Source organism: Callospermophilus lateralis, chromosome 14 (assembly GCF_048772815.1).
Source record: "Callospermophilus lateralis isolate mCalLat2 chromosome 14, mCalLat2.hap1, whole genome shotgun sequence".
Classification (NCBI taxonomy): Eukaryota; Metazoa; Chordata; class Mammalia; order Rodentia; family Sciuridae; genus Callospermophilus; species Callospermophilus lateralis.
The window spans coordinates 77473966-77491901 of NC_135318.1; positions in this window are offsets into that span (position 1 = coordinate 77473966).

The following is a 17936-nucleotide window of genomic DNA, read 5'->3' on the forward strand; positions in this document are numbered from 1 at the left end:
TGATGAAGGACATGGGGTTCACTCTTAGTAATGACTATTCCCCAGTGTCTCAACATATCATGCAAGATATGGGGTATAAGCCAGGTCTAGGACTAGGAAGGCACCTACAGGGACGTAAGCATCCTGTGCAAGGTCATCAAAAGCTTAACAGGTTTGGTCTGGGTTTTTCCTAGGGGCCACTGGGGCTCAAATACCCATAACATGGCTCACCGAGGAGCCTGTTTGGGTGCCTCAGTGGCCTCTTCCCTCGGTTAAACTGGCAGCAGCCCATGATCTAGTCAAAGAACAACTTGATTTGGGTCACATCCAACCTTCTACTTCTCCATGGAATACTCCCATATTTGTCATTAAGAAAAAATCAGGGAAGTGGCGCCTACTGCATGATCTACGAGCAGTTAATGCTCAGATGCAGCTTATGGGGCCCATTCAAAGAGGGCTGCCTCTGCTCTCTTCTGTTCCTCAAGGCTGGCATATAATTGTTATTGACATTAAAGACTGTTTCTTTTCCATTCCTTTGCATCCTAAAGATTCCCAACGTTTTGCTTTCACCCTTCCCTCGTGTAATCATGAGGAACCAGATCAAAGGTTTGAGTGGGTGGTGTTGCCACAGGGGATGGCTAACAGTCCCACGATGTGCCAGATGTATGTGGGAAAGGCACTCGCACCTCTCAGACATAAGTATTCCTCCACCAAGATCATTCACTATATGGATGATGTGTTATTGGCCGCAAAATTAGAACAGACAGTTTATGAGGCTTATAAAGAACTCGTGATGCTGTTGGCTCAACATGGACTGCACATCGCACCTGAAAAGGTTCAAACGGGGGATTCTATCAGGTTTTTGGGAGCAACAATTGGGTATGACAAATTAAAACCACAAAAAATTACCATCAGGACTCAAGATCTCCGAACTTTAAATGATTTTCAAAAATTGCTGGGAGATATTAATTGGATAAGAGGATATTTACATATTCCTAATATTGTGCTCCAGCCTTTGTATGCTACTCTTAAGGGTGATCCAGATCTTGCTTCCCCTCGTAGCCTCACTACTGAGGCTAGAGCGGCCCTTATAAAAGTAGAACAAGCTATACAGCATGCCACTCTATGCAGGCTCCAGAGTGATAAACCTTTCCAGTTATGCGTGCTTGCCACTATGCGGCAGCCTACTGGAGTACTGTGGCAAGATGGGCCTTTACTATGGATCCACCCACATGTATCCCCAGGAAAATCCTTAGAATATTATCCTGATGCTGTTGCAGCATTGGCACTTAAAGGGATTCAACAAAGCATTCAATTTTTCGGCCAATCACCTTCTTCTCTTATCATACCCTACACTAAAGCTCAACTTAATGTTTTATGTGCTACTCTAGACAACTGGGCTATTCTGTGTTGCTCGTTTCAAGGGAGTATTGATAATCACTACCCTTCTCATCCATTACTCCATTTTGTTAAAGAACATCCCATCATTTTCCCTAAGGTAACTTCATCCAGTCCAATTCCGGGGGCTGTTAACATTTTTACTGATGGTTCCAAGTCTGGAATGGGAGCCTACGTAATTAATGACTCTCCCCCTATTCAGCATCAATTTGCTCCTGGAAATCCACAATGGGCAGAACTACAAATTGTTATTGAAGTTTTTAAACAGTGTTCTTTTCCTTTTAATCTTATTTCGGACTCCAGTTATGTGGTACAAGCACTAAAAGTCCTGGAGGCCGTGGGAACTATTAGTGATGCCCACAATGTGTCTGTTTACTTTACTCAGCTTCAACAGCTTATCTCTAACCGCACTGCTTCTTTTTATCCAATGCACATCAGGGCTCACACCTCTCTTCCTGGTCCGTTATCCCAAGGTAATGCCTATGCGGACTTAGCCACTAGAAGTCAATTGATATGCTTGGCTTCCTCCTTAGAGAGGGCCAAGTTGTTTCACCAAAACTTCCATGTTAATGCATTAACGCTGCGCAGGCGTTTTTCCATTTCAAGAGCGGATGCTCGGCAGATAGTATTGCAATGTCCCCATTGTGTCACATTTCTTCATCCCCCTAATTATGGAGTAAACCCACGGGGATTAAAGCCATTGGTTGTTTGGCAAATGGATGTGACACATATACCTGACTTTGGTAACCTTAAGTATGTGCATGTTTCCGTTGATACGTGCTCTGGAATTATCCATGCTTCTGCTTTATCGGGAGAAAAGGCACGTAATGTCATTACTCACTGTTTAGAGGCATGGGCAGCATGGGGTGCACCTGCATCCCTTAAGACTGATAATGGACCTGCTTATACTGGCAGACAATTTACAGCTTTTTGTTCTACTATGGGAGTGCAACTTACTCATGGTTTGCCTTATAATCCTCAAGGACAAGGCATTGTTGAGCGTGCTCATCGCACCTTAAAGGAAACTTTACAAAAACAAAAAGGGGGAATAGGAGCTGAACACACTCCTAAAGAACGCCTGTCCTTAGCTCTCTTTACCATTAATTTTTTGAATTTGGATATTCATGGTCGCTCTGCGGCCGATAGACATGTGTCCCCTCAGCCCTCTGTGATTGGCTATGTTAAGTGGAAGGATGTTCTCACGGGCCAATGGAATGGCCCTGACCCCGTGCTGACATGGGCACGAGGATCTGTATGTGTTTTTCCCCAGGATCGTACGGAACCGTTGTGGGTCCCTGAACGCTTGACAAGAAGAGTCTCGACACCAGCTGACCAGCAACAAGAGATACCACAACAATCCTGTGATGAGGATCTTCATTTGCTAAGTGCTCTGGCTCTGGTGCTGGTGCCGATGGCACAGGCGACACCAATGCAGTGGTGGGCAGTGGCACGGGCATGGCCAATGCCGATGCCGGTTCATGGTAATTCTAATGTTCTCCCCACTCTTTTTTCTACCTCATGTGAGATGTCTGCTCCCTGTGCCTCTCCTAGAGGGGACATGGAGAGAATTTTTAATCAATCTCAAGTTAATCTTACAGGAGTTTTTTGTTTCAGCCTTAAAAACGCTAATTGCATTAGCCTTAAGACCAAAAATTTGACTAACTGGGAGGAACCATTGCGGTCCAATCAGGTCTCAGGAAGCATTATCAGTGCTGTATTGAGCAAAGTAGCTTCGGGGAAGCAATCAGGCTCAGGGACCCCCGCAAACAGCAGCTCTGCTCTTAACATAACTACCTTGGCTATTATCTCCGAGGTACTAATCCCAGTGCCTCCTTCTTCTAGTAGTATTTATAATGCCACTCATTTTAAGGCCTCTCCTTACTGTTCCCCTAATCTTGGTTTCCCCCCAACATTTACGCCTTGTCAGGATCATTCTTGGGAGAGACATCAAGTTGCTAAAGGTTTCTCCCTTTCCCCCTCTCTTAAGAGGTATGTTTATAACTTTAACAATAGTGCCAGCTCCTCTACAGGAGTAGGTTGGTCCTGGTTTCAATGGCTGATTTCTAATAAAAAGGGGGCTTCAGCCGATATTTCTGCATTGGCTCAGTTGCTAGGAGCCAAAAGTTGGCTGGCTAATATTTCTGGTACTGTTAGGGAAAGTGAACAAGGTAATAGACTTACATCTGTTTCATTCAACTCTCTGTTGTATAATGCCGCATTGCCTCCTGCAATGGTCTGTGTCCAATCCCCTTTCTTATTCCTTTTGGCTGAGGCCACCTCATCGGAGATGCTGGATTGTTCTCATACTACCTGTCTCTTATCTGAGTGTTGGAATGGTTCCTGGACTATAGCAGTGGTTATGAAAATTCCAACTTTCGTCCCAATCCCGGTCACTGCGGATCCTGATAAATTCCCTATTGTTGAGCTACTTAGAGTCCGCAGAGATTTTGGGATCACAGCGGCTATAGTGACAGCCGTAGCGATATCTGCTGCTGCAGCGGTTACGGCCGGAATGGCTATGGCCAATCAAGTACAAACTGCTGCCACCATTAATCAAGTTGTCCAACAAACTTCCACTATACTTGAATCCCAAAATACAATTAATCAACATATTTTGTCAGGGATTTTAGCTGCCAACCAAAGAATAGATTTACTCCAAGCTCAGGTAGAAGAATTGGCTGACTTAGTACTTTTGGGTTGTGTTGACCAACGTGCACATTTATGCATAACCTCTGTCAGATTTAATGATTCCAGGAATGCTTCCCGCATCATTGGCGAATATTTGGCTGGAAATTGGTCCATGGAAGCGGAAGACATGATCCAGTCTCAACTAACCCAGATAGCTGTCTTGAATAACACCCGTGTTGATCCCGTGACTTTGGGTCAATTCACCGATTGGATATCTTCTGCTTTTTCCTTTTTTAAAGAGTGGGTGGGGGTAGGCATTTTTGGTGCAATGTGTTGCTTCGGTATGTTTCTCTGTTTGTGGTTTCTCTGTCGCCTCAAGGCCCGCAATGCTCACGATAAGGCTATGATCATCCAAGCTCTTGCAGCTTTAGAAAATGGCAATTCACCTCAAGTCTGGCTTGCGCAGCTTAAACAGTAAATCTTTGACATGGTCGTTGCACCCCAAGTTGTTATAACATTGCACTGGGATCGACATGTCTTTCCTCGTTATTCTCTTAGTGTTGGAAAGCCCTTGCACTCTGCCGGTCTTGCTGCCATTGCACGCAGGTGGGTTTCCACACAAATACTTCTCTATCGCCTTAAAGTCCGTGCCTTTCTTTCAGGGTGCTGTCAACTCGTTTGTCATTGTGTACAGCCACAGAACAGCCTCAGCTGTCCCCCTTCGTCCACCTTCATCACGATGCAGGATGCGAGGCAAAGCACTGCACTTGAGTGATCCTTCAACGGACCTCAAGGAAAGCATGTCCTATTGCATGCGGGTTTGACGTCCACACCCCCGCCCTACGAAAAAAGGCGTCGGCTGATATGGGGTCAGGTCTGGGGAAGGGCCCTCCTTAGGACTGAACCATACATTGCAGCCACTTCTGCACAGTAGGATAGGACCTCTACTTTCGCCTGCATTGTTTTATAAATTAGAAGGGGGAACTGTAGTAAGCCATTGTTGTAAATTGTGGCCGCCATTAGAAGATGGCGCCGGCTTCCACTGTGGCCTGTGATAAATCAAATTCCTTTGTGGAGAGTTGGCGCGCTATCTCTTGCCACCCTATAAAAAAGACCCACGCGGCAGCTTAAGATTGGTACGTGGGAGGCTTTATTAGGCTATGCTTGGGCCCTCAGAAAAAAGAAGAAGAAAGAAAGTGAGTCACTAAGAGATACTTAAATCAAGGCCTGAATAAACTGCTGAAAGAAGATTCCTGAGTTGCGTCTTCCTTGCGGGCAAGGGGTCGCGACAGTTAAATATAAGTTTAGGTCTTGAATTAGGGCTAGTTTTGTGTTAGTTAGGACTAGGTTTAGGGCAATGGCTAATGTAAGAACTAGTGTTACAATTAGGGTTAGGGTTAGGGGTACGTCTAGTGTTATGGTTAGGTTTAAAGTTAAGGTGATATTTATAGCTAGAGATAGTGTTAGGATATGAGTCATGGGCAGTGTTAATTTTAGGGTTAGGGTTAGGACTCAAATAAAAGCAATATTACTGTTAGGGTTTTGTTTAAGTGGAGGGCAGTGTTTAGAACTAGGGTGACTGTTAGGATATGGGTTGGTAGGGGTTAGTTTTAAGGTTAAGGTTAGAACTCGAACTAAGGCTAGGGTTACTGGTAGGGTTCTGTTTAAGTTTCGGGTGGTGTTTAGAGTTTTGGTGAGTGTTAGGATATGAGTCAGTGTCAGGGTTAGTTTAAGTTTAGGGTTATGACTCTAATTATGGCTAGGGTTAAGTCTAGTTGTAGTATTAGGGTTTAGATTAAGTTAAGATTTAAGGATAGGGCTATTGCTCAATTTTGTTTTAGTCTTAGGCTTGGGGTTAGGGCTAGGTATAAAATTAGTATTAGGGTTAGATGTAGTGTCTGTTTTAGGATTAGGCTTAGGTTTAGGTTAAGATTTGGAGTAAGGATTAGATATAGGGTTAAAGTTAAGTTTAGTGTTAAGGATAGAGTTAGGTTTAGGGTTCAGTGTAGGTTTAGGGTAATGGAGATATTCAGGGTTTGTGATAGGGTTAGGGTTAGGCCTAGGGTTAGTATTAGGAATAGGGTTATCATATGGGTAATGTATAGGTTTACAGTAGGGTTATAGTTAAGATTAATTCTAGAGTTAAGTTTAGCATTTGGATTAGGGCTAGTAATTCTTGCTTAGATAGGTTTATAATTAGGTTTAGGTTAAAGGTAAGGTTTTAAGCTAGCCTTAGTTCTAGTGTGAGGGTTAGGTTTAGTGTTAGGTCTAAGGTTATGGTTATAGTAAAAATCAGGATTAGGTTTAGGTTTAGATCTAGGGTTTTCATTAGAGTTAGATTTAGGTTTAGGGTAATAGATAAAATTAGGTGTAAGTTTAGCTTTAGGGTTAGGTTTAGTTTTAGGGCTAGGTTTAATATTGGGTTTAGGGTAAGTGTTAGGGTTGGAATAGGGTGAGGGTAATGGCAAGGATTAGGTTTAGGGTTAGGTCTAGGGTTAGGTTTATGGTTTGGGTTAGGGTTTAAGTTATGGTTAGGGCTATGGTTATCATTAGGGTTTGGGTTAGAGTTAGGGTAATTGTTGGAGTTAGGGCTAGGGATAAGGTTAGGATTAGGGATAGGGTTAGGGTTATTGTTAGTGATAGATCTAGGGTTTTGTTTAGGCTAAGATTTTGGCTTTGAGCTAGGGTCAGGACTAAAGTGACGTTTAGGATTAGGGTAGGTCTAGGGTTAGGGTTAGGGTTATGCTTAGGGTAGGTTTAGGCCTCTGACTAGGACTACGTTTTGTGTTAGGTTTAGGCCTAAGGTTAGTGTTATGTGTAATGTAATATGTAGAGTTCTATGTATGGTAATTTTAGGGATATGGTCATGGCTAGGTCTATTTTTAGGTTTATATTTTTTTGTTTAGGGTCAGGTTTATAGTCAGTTTTTTTGTTAGTGTCTGTGTCAGTGTTCAGGTTAGAGTTATGGTTAGGGTGAAGGCCAGAATTAGGAATAGAGTTAGGTCTAGGGGTAGTGTTAGTGTTTAGTTCATTTTAAGGGTTATTGTTAGGGGCTAGGACTAAGTTTTAGTTTAGGTCTAGAGCTAGAGTTATTACTAGATTTAAGATTAGGTTTAGGTCTAGGGGTAGTGTTAGTGTTTTGTTTCGGTTAAGGATTATTTTTAGGGCTATGACTAAGTTTTAGTTTAGGCTTAGGGCTAGAGTTATCCCTAGTTTAAGATTAGGTTTAAATCTACGGCTAGTATTAGGCTTAGGTTTAGGTATAAGTTTACTGGTAGGGCTAGATTCATGGTTCAGTTTAGAGTAAGCATCAGGTTTAGACCTCTAATTAGTGTTATAGTGAGAATAAGGTTGAAAGTTAGGGATAGGTATTGGGTTAGGGTTGGAGGTAGAATGAGGGCTAGGGTTAGGACTAGTAATAGGGTTAGTGTTTGCTTTAGGCTAAGGATTAGGATTAGGAATAGGATTAGCATTATGGATAGGGTTAGGCTTAGGGTAAGGGATATGGTTAGAGCTAGGGTTAGGGCTAGTTTTAGAATTAGGTTTAGGACTAGGGTTAGGGTTCGTTTTAGAGTTAATTTTAGTGTTAGGGCTCAGGTTAGGGCTATTTTTGTGTTAGGGTTAGTTTTAGTGTTAGGCTTTTTGTTAGGTCTAGTGTTAGCATTAGCTTTAGGGTTAGGATGAGATTTAGAGCTAGGGTTAGTGTTTGGATATGAGTCTGGGTCAGGGTTAGTTTTAGTCCTAGGACTCAAATTTGAGCTCATGTTATGGCTAGTTTTAGGGTAATGGTTCCATTTAGGTTAAGGTTTAGGGTTAGAGCAATGCATCAGTTTTGTTTTAGGGCTAGGGCTAAGATTAGAACTAGTTATAAAATTAGCAATAGTGTTCAGCTAGTGGTATGGTGAGGTTAACGCTTAAGGTTAGGGTTATATTTAGAGTTTTGGTTAGATATAGGGTGAAGGCTATGCTAGATCGATGGGTTTAGGCTTAGTTTAGGGCTAATGTTAGGGTTATGGTAATGGATAGGGATATAAATAGAAATAGGGTAGATTGAGAGTTAGAGTTAGTCTTAGGGCTAGGGTTATGGGTTCACTTAGGGTTAGCACTAAAATAGGGTTAGAATTAGTGCGAGGTTTAGTGTTAGGTTTCGGCCTATGGATTAGGATTAGGGCTAAAATTAGGACTTGTGTTAGGGTTAAGGTATTAGGTTAGTGTTAGGTTTAGGGTTAGTTTTAAGAGAAGAGCTAGTTTTTAGAGCTAGTTTTAGGATTAGCATTAGGGTTATAGCTAGGTTCAGGGCTAGGACGAGAGTTCAAATTTGAGATTGGGATAGGGTGAGGGTGAGGGTTAGGATTTAGGCTAGGTTTAGGTCTAGAATGAGGGCTAGGGTTTTGTTAGGGTTAGGCCTATATTAGGGCTAGGGGTAATATGAGGTCTAGGGTTATTATGGTTATGGATAGTTTCAGGTTTAGGTTTATGGCTAGGTATAGTGTAAGGATTTGGTTGAGAAATAAGGTCACATTTAGAACTATGGTTTTGTTAGGGTCAGGGTCAGAGATAGGGTTTGTTTAGGTTAAGGTTTAGTGTTAGAGCTCAAATTAGCGTTAGGGTTAGGTTTGGGGTTAGGGTAATTAATATGGTTAGGTTTAGGGTCAAATTCAGTTTAGGATAATGGATAGATTTAGGGTTATAGAAAGGTAAAGGTTATCCTAGGGTTAGCATTAGGATTAGGGTTAGGATTAAGGTAATAGATAGGATTAGAGATAGGGTTAGGGCTAAGATTATTGTTAAGATTAAGGCTAGGTTTAGGATTAGGTTTAGGTTTAGGGTTAGGGTTAAAGTTAATGTTAGGGCTCGGATTAGCACTATGTTTTGTATTAGGTTAGGACTAGGGTTAGGGCTATGGCTAATGTAAGATCTACGGTTATGATTAGGGTTAAATTTGGGGTAAGTGTTTGGTCTAGGTCTAATGTTAGAATTATCTTTAGGGTTAGTGTGATATTTAGAGCTAGGGTTAGTGTTAGGATATAAGTCAGGGTCAGGGTTAGTTTTAGGCCTAGGACTCAAATTAGAGTATGGAAGTTAGGGCTAAGTGTAGGATTAGGGTTTAGTAGTTAAGGTATTAGGTAAGGGCAATGTCTCTGATTTGTTTAGGACTGAGGCTAGAGTTAGTCTAGTTTCAGTATTAATAATAGTGTTAGATCTAATTGTAGCATGAGTTTAAGGCTGAGGGTTAGGATAAGATTTAGGTCTAGGGATTTGTCTAGGGCTAGGATTAGGGCTAAGATTAGGACTTGTGTTAGGGTTATGGTAACTAATAGGATTATAAAAGAAGTAGGGTTAGGGCAAATTTTAGAGTTAGTTTTAGTCCTAGGGTTAGGGGAAGGGTTAGGGTTAGGGCTAGGGCTAAATTAGGGCTAGGATTAGTGCTAGGGTTAGTGTTAGTGTTAGGCCAATGGTTATGGCTAGAGTTAGGGTTAGTGTTAAGATAAGGGTTAGGGTTAGAGTTAGGGAAAAGGATGGGGTTATAGGTAGATTCAGGGCTAATGCAAGGGTTAAAATCAGGGGTAGGTCTAGGGTTAGGGTTCAGGTTACAATTAAGGCTAGGTTTAGGGTTAGGATGAAGACTAGGGATTGTATTATGATTAGGGCTTGTATTAAGACTAGGGCTAATGTCAGGTCTACCTATATGGTTAGGGTTAGTTTTAGGGTTAGGTTGTGGCTAAGTCTACTGTAAGGATTAGGTTTACCATAAATGTCAGGTTTAGAGCTAAGGTAAGGTCAATGGTAGAGTTTGGTTTAGTTTAATGTTTGGGGTTAAGGATTGATTTAGTGTTAGCATTAGGGTTAGTGTTAGTGTAATGAATAGGTTTAGGTTTATGGTTCAGGTTATGTTAGAGTAATAGAAAAGGTTAATATTAGGGATAGGGTTAGCATTAGGCCTAGGGTTAGCATTTACATTAGGCTTATCTTTAGGGTAATGGATACGGTTAGAGCTAAAGTTAGGGCTAGGGTTAAGGTTAGAATTAGAGTTAGTATAGGGTTAAGCCTAGGGTTAATATTAGGGTTAGTTTTAGGATAACTGTTACTATTAGAGCTATGGTAGGGCTAGGGCAAGGATTAGGGTTAGGGTTAGGTCTAGGTTTACAGTTAAAGTTACAATTAGGGCTAGGTTTAGGGCTGGGATAATGGCTAGATATTGTGGGAAGTTAATGACTAGCTTTAAGGCTATGAATAATGTAAGAGCTAGGGGTATGTTTATGACTACTTTTAGGGTTATGATTATGGATAAATCTAGTGCTATGGTAAGGCTTTGGGGTTAGTATAATGTTTAGAGCTAGTGTTTGGGTTATGGTAATGGTCACTATTTAGGTTAGGGTTAGGTTTATGGTTAGGGCCAGAATTCGGACTAGCATTGGTTCTAGGGATAGGGTTAAAATTTTCATTATGTTAAGGGTTATTGTTAGGGCTAGTGCTAGGTCTTTGTCTAGGGCTAGGGCTAGATTTATGACTGTATTTAGGATTAGGTTTGGTCCAGTGCTAGTATTATGGTTAGGTATAGCTAAAGTTATACTGGTAGGGATACTATTAGTGTTCCATTTAGGGTTTTTGTCAGTTTTAGACCTAGAGTTACTGTTAGGGTCAGAATAGGGGTCAGGTTACTTGTTTGGTTTGGGTCAAGGTTGGAGCTAGAATGAGGGCTAGGGTTAGGACTAGTAATAGGGTTAGGTTTTGGGGTAGGCTAAGGATTTGGGTTAGCACTAGGGTAGTATTAGGGTGATGGTTTGGTTTAGGGTAAGGGATAGTTTTAGAGGGAGGGTTAGGGTTTTTGTTAGGTTTAGGTTTACGGTTATGGTTAGGGTGAGTGTTAGGATTAAACCTAGGTTTAAGGTTTGGATTAGGGCTAGGATTTGTGTTAGCATTAGGGCTATGGCTAACGTAAGAACCAGGTTTCCAATTAGAGCTTGTTTTAGGGTTAGCATTAGGACAATGTTTAGAGCTAGGGTTAGTGTTAGGGTCCGAGTCAGAGTCAGTGTTATTTCTAGGGTTAGGGTTAGAGCTCAAATTAAAGCTAGGTTTAGGGCTAAGTGAAGGCTTAGGGTTTGGTTTAGGTTAAGGGTTATGGTTATGGTTATGGTTTGGTTTTGTTTTAGGGATATGGTAAGGTTAGGGCTAGTTTTACAATTAGCATTCGAGTTAGGGCCTGTGTCAGTGTGAGGTTTATGTTTAATGTTAGGGTTAGATCCATGTTTAGGTCTACAGTGGAGTTTAGGGCTAGGGTTGGGGCTATGGATAGGGCTAAGTTTTGGTTTATGTAAGGGATAGGTTTAGAATTGGGACAGGGCTATGGCGAGAATTAGACTTAGTCTTAGGGCTATGGCTAGGGTTAGGTTTAGGGTTAGGCTAAATTAGAGCTAGGATTAGTGCTAGGGTTATTTTTAGGTTTAGGCCTAGGTTTAGGGCTAGTATTAGTGCTAGCGTTAGGGTTAGGGTAAGATATAATGTTACAGCTAGGTTTAGGGCTAGGGCAAGGGAAAAAAATTATGGTTAGGGCTAGGGTTAAGAATAGGATTAGAATTTAGGCTAGGCTTAGAGCTAGGATTAGAGCTAGGGTTTGTGTTAGGTTTAGGACTAAGGATAATGATAGGTCTAAGGTTATGGTTAGGAATAGATTTATGGTTAGTTTTATGGCTAGGTCTATTGTAAGGGTGAGATTGAGGGTTTGAGTCATGTTTACAGCTAGCATATTATTAAGGTGAGAGTAAGGTTTAGGGTATGGGATAGTTTCACGATTACGTTTAGTGCTCAAATTAGCATTAGGGTTAGGGTTAGCATAATGTATATGGTTAAGTTTAGGATTCAGGTTAGTTTTAGGGTAATGGATAGGTTTAGGTTTAGTGATAGAGTGAGGGTTAGGACTGGTGATAGAATTCAGTTAGGGTTATGGTCAGGCTAATTGATAAGATTAGAGCTGCAATAAGGGCTAGGGTTATGGTTAAGTTATGGCTATGATTAAGATTAGGCCTTGGGTTAAAATTTAGTTAGGGTTATAGTAAGGGTAATTAATAGTATTCAAGCTAGGGTTAGGGCTAGGGTTATGGTTAAAATTAGGGCTATGTTTCAGGTTAGGTCATGGTTAGCATAATGAATAAGATTAGAACTGTGGTTAGGTCTCAGATTATGGTTATGTTTGGGCTATGATTAGGGTTAGGCCTTGGGTTAGAATTTGGTTAGGGGTATGGTTATGGTAATTGATAGGATTCAAGCTAGGGTTATGGCTTGGGTTATGGTTAAGATTAGGGCTATGGTTCAGGTTAGGTTTTGGGTTAGGACAAGGTTTAGGTTTAGGTTTAGGGTCAGGTTTATGTTTAGTGTTAAGGCCCGAGTGAGGAATAGGGTTAGTGTTAAAGCTAGGGTGAGGGCTCAGATTAGGACTAGCTTTTGGAATAGGTTACGGCTAGGGTAGCACTATGTCTAAAATCTAGGGTTATGAATAGGGCAAGTTTTAGGGTTAGTGTTTAGTCTAGATTTAGTTTTAGGATTAGGTTTAGGTTCAGGGTAATGATTAGAGATAGAGTTAGTGTTAGAGTCAGAGACAGGATCAATGTTATCTTTAGGGTTAGGCATAGGACTAGAATTAGGGCTAGGGTTAAGGCTAGGGATAGGGGTAGGGATTGTGTTAGGGTTATGGTTAGAATTAGCGATAGGGCTAATGTCAGGTTTAGGGTTAGGGTTAGTGCTCTTACTCAGTTTTGTTTTAGAGCTAGGGTTAGGGTTAGGGCTAGCTTTGGAATTAGCAATAATGTTAGGGCTAGTGGTAGGGTGAGGTTTAGGCTTAGAGTTTTGTTATGGTTAGATCTACGTTTAGGTCCAGGGCTAGGATTAGGGCTAAGGTTAAGGCTAGTGTAAGGGTTATGGTAAAGAATATTGTTACAAGTAGAAATAGGGCTAGGGTGAGAGGCAGAGTTAGTCTTTGGGCTAGGGTTAGGGGTAGGTTTAGGGTTAGGGCTAAATTAGGGCTAGGATTAGCTCTAGGGTTAGGGTTAGGGTTAGGCCTAGCATTAGGGCTAGAGTTAAGATTAATGTTAGTGTAATGGTTAAGGTTAGAGTTAGGGGGAAAATGGGGTTATAGCTAGGTTTAGGGCTAGGCAAGGGTTATTTAGGGTTTGGGCTAGGATTAAGGTACAGTTTAGGATTAAGGCTAGGTTTAGGGCTAGAATGAGGGTTTGTGTTAGGGCTAAGTTTTGGATTAGGGCTAGGACTAATGTCAGATCTAACATTATGTTTAATGATAGTTTTAGGGTTAGGTTATGTCTAAGTCTAATGTAAGTGTTAGGTTTAGGGTAAAGGTTAGGTTAAGGGCGAGGTTTATTATTCGGGTCATGGTCAGGTTTAGGGATTGGTTTAGGTTAAGGTCTAGAATTAAGGCTCAAATTGGCATTAGGTTTTGTGTAATGGAATGGGTTATATTTCAGGTTCAAGTTATGTTTAGGTTTTTGAATAGCATTAGGGATAGCTATAGGGTTAGGTTTAGTCCTATTGTTAGCATTAGGCTTAGGCTTACGTTTTGGGTAATGGATAAAATTACAGCTAGGGTTGCACCTAAGTTTAAGGTTAGGATTAGAGCTAGAGTTAGATTTATGGTTAGGGTTAGGCCTAGGGTTAGGGGTAGGTTTAGGTTAAGTGTTAGGGTTTGAGCCAGGTTTAGGGCTAGGGCAATATTAGGATTACAGCAGGTTTAGGTTATAGGTTAAGTTTAGGGCCATGGTTAGCATTAGGTTTTGGGTTAGGTTTAAGGTAATAGATAGAGTTACAGCTAGGGTTTTTGCAATGGTTAGAGTTAAAATTAGGGTTAAATTTATAGCTAGGGATAGAGCCATGTTAATGTTTAGGGTTAGGATTTGGGCTAGATTTAGAGGTAGTGATACGGTTAGAGTTACTTTATTCAAAAAATTTTTTATTCAATTCAGGATTTATCTTTAACTAACCTTACTCTATTCCCCAGATTTAAGCCTTTTGTTTCAACCATTTTGTGTCAGGAACAGTTAATATTTTCATTTTACTTCATTTTGACTTATACAAGTAAATGGAAATGGACTTGGAAATCAAACAGGGTTTATGCTAGCTGCTTGAAACTGCACAGAAATCCTCAATTCTTTGTGGGGACATGTGGTATTTTTCTTGTGAGTGTAGACATAAACTGAAACATGCAAAAACAACTTTATCTGAGAGCCCTTCAAAAGAAAGCAGGGAAATATGCATGCACTGAAATTTGTTCCATAATTATTTGGTCAGATTTGTTTGATACTACAAAGGATTCATTATTTAGCTTGCCCCACAAAGCTCTCCTAGTGTGGGACTTCTAGGATCAATGGTTTTCTAATCAGGTTAAGGTTAGTGTTAGGTTTAGGTTTAGGGTTAAGGTTAGATGTAGTGTTATGGTGAGAGTAAATTTTGTTCAAATTTCTTTGATACTCAGAAGGAATCATCATTTACCTAGCCTTAATATGCTCCCCAGGTTTGGGCCTTCTTGTTTCAGTGGTTCACTATCAGGAACACTGTATATTTTAAGGTTTTACATCATAATGACCTAGATGAAAATGGAGGTTGAAATCAAACCACTATGACGCTAGCTGCTTAAAACTTCAGACACTGAATCAGTTCTCTTTGGGAACTCTCTGGTTCATTCCTTGTGAAAGTAGTCCTAAGACGCAGATGGCAAAAAAAAAGAAAAAAAAAGCTTTATTCAAGAGCCCTTTAGCATAAAACAGACAAATATGCATAAACTGAAATACCACCTCAATTATTTGGTCATATTTCTTTGATACTACATAGGATTAATCTAATAGCTTAGCCCGCTAGGCTACATAAGTTTGGGACTTCTAGGATCAACAGGTTTTAAAACATGTTAGGATTTGTGTGAAGGTTAGTGTTAGGGCTAGTGTTAGAACCAGGATTATGGTTAGAGTTAGTTTTGTTCAAATATCGTTAATACTAGGCGGGATTCATTTCTCTCCTCTCCTTACTATACTCCACATATTTGGGCCTCCTAGATTCAATGATACACTGTAAGGAACACTTTGTATTTTAAAGTTTCAGTTCATTTTGTCCTACACAGGTAAATGGAAATGGAGCTGGAAATCAAACAGCGTTTGTGCTAGTTGCTTAAAACTTCACCTTCCATCAATTCTCTGTGGGCAATCTCTTGTTTGTGCTTGTGAAAGTAGACCTAAGCTGAAGCATGTAAAAACAACTTTATCCAAGAGTCCTTTAGGAGATAAGAGAGAAATATGCATGTACTGATATACTCAATCAACTATTTGGTCAGATCTTTGATACCATATAGCATTCATCCCTTAGCTTTCCCCACTAGGGTATCCAGGTTTGTTACTTCTTTGGTCAAAGGTTCCATAAAAAAAGTTAGGGTTAGGGGAACCATAAGGATTACAGCTAGTGCTAGTGTTAGAGTTAGTTTTATTCAAAATTCTTTGATATTTGACAGGATTTATCTTTTAGCTAGATTTACACTATTCCACGGGTTTAGGACTTCTCTGTTCACAGGTTATCTGTCAATAACATTTTTTTAATTTTAAGATTTCACTTCATTTTGACCTATACGGGAATGTTAATGGAGCTGAAAATCAAATAGGGTTTGTGCTGCTTGAAAATTCACATACTTCATCAGTTCTCTGTAGGGACTCTGGAATGTTCCTTGTGAAATTATGCTTAAGCTTAAGCATGGAGAAACAACTATATCTGAGGGCCCTTTAAGGGAAAAAATGGAAATATGCATGTACTGATATACCTCCCATTATTATTTGGTCAGATTTGTTTCATGCTGCGTAGGATTCATCACTTAGTTTGACCCACAAGGCTCCGAGGGGCGGGACTTTTAATATCAGTGGTTCTCTAATCAGGTTAGGGTTAGGGTTAATTTTAGGGTTAGGGCTAAGACTAGGGTTAGAGGTGATGTTAGGGTGAGAGTTAGTTCTGTTCAAAATTCTTTGATACTGGGCAGGATTCATCTTTTATCTAGCCTTAGTATGCTCCCAAGATTTGGGCCTAATAGAATCAATTGTTTGTTGTCATGAACACTTCATATTTTAAGATTTCACTTCATTTTGACCAATATGGGTAATTTGAAATGGAGGTAGAAATCAAACAGGAATCCCTTCACCTAAACATAACCCTAACACTAACCCTAACCCTGGTCCTAAGACTAACTCTAAATCTCGCCCTAAGCCTATTCCTAATTCTAACCTTATGCCTGACCATAAACCAAACACTAGCCCTAAACTTAGCCCAAACCCTAGCCATAGCTCTAACACTAGAATTAACCATAACTATAAATCTGCACCTAAGCCTAAACTTACACTGTCACTAGCAATAACACTAATGCTTACTGTGAAACAACACTTTTCTTTAGCCTTAGCCCTAAAACAAAACTGAGACTTAACACTAACCCTAAACCAAAACCTACACCAAATTCTAACCCTACATCTAGCCCTAAGCCTACCCCTAATTTGAGTCATATCCGTAAACCTAAAAGAAACCCTGATCCTGACTCTGACACTAACACTAAGCCTAGTTAAGAACATCACCCTAAACTTAAACCTAATCCTAAAACTAGACATAGGCCTAATGTTAAACGAGTTAACTGTAAAACGAGCCGTAGTCATAACCCTACTTCTTACATTATCTGAATCCCTAAGTCTAGCCCTAACATAACCCAAAACCTACCTATAATTTGAGACCCAACCGTAGCTTTAGCCCTAACTCAAACCCTAAACCTAGCCCTAACCCTTACCCTAAACCTAACCATAACTTTAATCCTTGCACTAAGAATAAACCTAACCCAAAACCTAGACCTAAACCTAACTATGACCTTAGCCCTAACCCTAGCTTTAACCATATCCATTATCCTAACCCTAACCCTAGTGCTAACTCCCATCCTAACTCTAGCACTATCCCTAACCCTAGTCTATCCATTACCATAAACAAAATCTGAACCCTAAACCCAAACATATCCATTATCCTAACTATAACCTTCACCTAAACCAAACCCTAACTCTGACCCTGACCCTAATAATACCCCTACCTCTAAAGCGGACCCTAACCCTCATCCTAACCCTTACACTACACCTAGCCATAAACCTATCCCTAAAACTATCCCTAACCATAATCCTAGACATGATATTAAACCAAGTTTTAATGCTAGCCCTAACCCTAAAACAAACCGTAGCCTGAATCCTAGGCCTAACACAAGCTTTAATCTTAACCTTAAACTTAACCCTAGCCCTATCACTAATTTTAACCCTTGCCTTACCCCTAAGCATAGCTGTAACATTATACTTAGCCTACGGTAACCCTAAAACTAGGCCTAAACACAACACTATCCCTAGCCCTAATCCGAGTGCTAATTTAGCTCTAATCTTAACTGTAACCATAACTCTAGCCCTAAGACTAACTATAATTCTCACCCTAGTTCTATTAAAACTTCTAAACCTATCACTTATTATAACCCAAAACCTAGCCCCTACCATGGCCCAAACCCAAGACCTAACCTTTGCCCTAGCTTTAACTCTAGATCTAAATTTAACTCTAAATCTAACCCTAACCCTAAGCCTAAACCTCAACCTAACACTGGCCATAACCCTAATGCTAATCCTAAAACTAGCCCTGACCCTAGACTTAATGCTAATTCTAGGCCAAAACCTAACACTATCATAATCCCTAAACCTATCCATTACCCTAACCCTAACCCTAACCCTAAACCTAACCTAACTGTAGCTCAATCCCTAATCATTACCTTAAAATTAACCCTAATCCTAACCCTAATGTAACCTGACCTTTAACACTATCCAATACCCTGAATCTAATGATAACCCTAGCCCTAACATTATCAGTCATCCAGACCCTAAGTGTAACTC